Here is a 1,906-nt window from a genome sequence, read left to right on the forward strand (position 1 = left end):
AACAGAATCTGAACCTGTATTTGAGTCTCCCATTTCAAATTCTAATCTATCTTTATTTATTTTTTCTTATTTATTTTTAAAAGAAAATAATAATTGAGAAGGTAAAACAACTCACTAAGACTACTCCAGAAATCTTCTAGACTTTGACAGAGCAGAAAAATTGTTTAATACCACTTCAAACACGCAATGAAGACAAAAAAAGAAACCTCTCATCTCTCATTTCCAATTTTATAAACAGTCATTAATCCTTCCAGACTTAACTGCACAATGATGGGCTTCTTTAGCATTAAAAACAAACAAACAAACAAAAAAACCCACAAACATTTTCCAATGAATTCTTCAATGCATTGTGATTCCTGTTTTCATCCTTCCACTTATTAGGATAGGATATTGGATTAGATTAAATTCCAGTCTGACATGGTATTGCAATTTGTACAGTCTTTCACTACCAACTTATAAGCAAGAAATGTTTACTTTTTAAAATCACTAGACAGCATAAAATATTGTTTTGAAGATTTAGAAGTACTTTTACTTTATACTTACTGTTGTATTGAATATCTGAGACATACATTTCGAATTTATTTTAACGTGCATATCTTGATAAATTCATCCTTCATTGTAGGATCAGATGCTTGCTTAAAATGATAATGTGAATTGCACGTAAGCACATAACTTTGGCTTTAGTTCTTCTTTTCCTGCACCAAGAAGTACAGACTAGAATTTTCCAAACAATTTCTGTCCTTCAGAGAAAATGCAAAAGCATTTCGGGGCTTTGCAGAGAACACGGTTCTAGAAACTACTCTCAGTTAAAACTGACAGGCTTATCTTTTGCCTACATCAGCTCCCCTGCATGGCCCAGGGGATGGTGGAACCAAATGCTTTTGCTGTCCATGGAGCTGCAGAAGGTCTACAGTGACTGGATAAAAATGGTGGAGGCCAAGACAGCTTCTATTAACAACAGTGCTGGAGTAAACTGACTTGAAACGTACTCAAAACTATAGCCTGAGTTGCTTTTGGATACCCATTGCAAGAAGTATATGGCCTCGTAGATCACTGTTCAATAATTAATGGTCTAAATCAAAAACATCCCCATGGAAAAGAGACAAAGATTGATTAACACTTTATCAAGCTACTGACTTGTAGTGATGTTTAAAAACCACTGCTGAATCTTTTTGCTCCAGTGTACAGGAATACGTACAAGTTTGGTCTGTGTATTTTAATTATACATATCACAATGAATATAGAAGTGTTATTATTCAATCTTCTAGATTTACCTAAAAACAAGCAGTGTATTACCCTAAAACCTGCTGAATTACCAAAAAATATTATAGATGTGAAAATAAATAAATTAATTAATTAAAAATTTGCATAGAGTGTAACTTTAAAATACATCGTTATATGACTACATTGTTATGTATTTTAAGACAGATATTTTAGCTATGGAATATGTATAATTAAATGCCTAGCCTAACCAAACTTGTCGGTATTTTCAAATACATAACCCATGCCTCGGATAAACTTAGAAATAATATTCCTTGGTAATAAATCCTCAGAAACATGTATTGTTAGAACACACAAAAATAGGCATAATCATAAGCACAGCTGATTACTGGGTAAAGAAGAGTAGGTTAAAGAGCAAGGGGGCTATCAGGGAAGAATGTTCACTGAGAAAATTTTACCTTATTTTCCTTATGTAACATGAATAGAAATATAATACCCAGTTTTGTTGAATTCCAAGGCTTTGTAATTCAAAAGAGTTTTTGGTTTCTTTTTTAAAGAATAATCAATAGTTACAGAAAAACAATAAACCAGTGGTAGCAATGAAGGTAATTTGGAGATGCATTCAGACATGTTAATAAACAAAGGTTACCTTTTCAATTTGATTTTGTGATGCAATAGTCTCAGA

This window comes from Excalfactoria chinensis, chromosome 5 (assembly GCF_039878825.1).
Source record: "Excalfactoria chinensis isolate bCotChi1 chromosome 5, bCotChi1.hap2, whole genome shotgun sequence".
Taxonomy (NCBI): Eukaryota; Metazoa; Chordata; class Aves; order Galliformes; family Phasianidae; genus Excalfactoria; species Excalfactoria chinensis.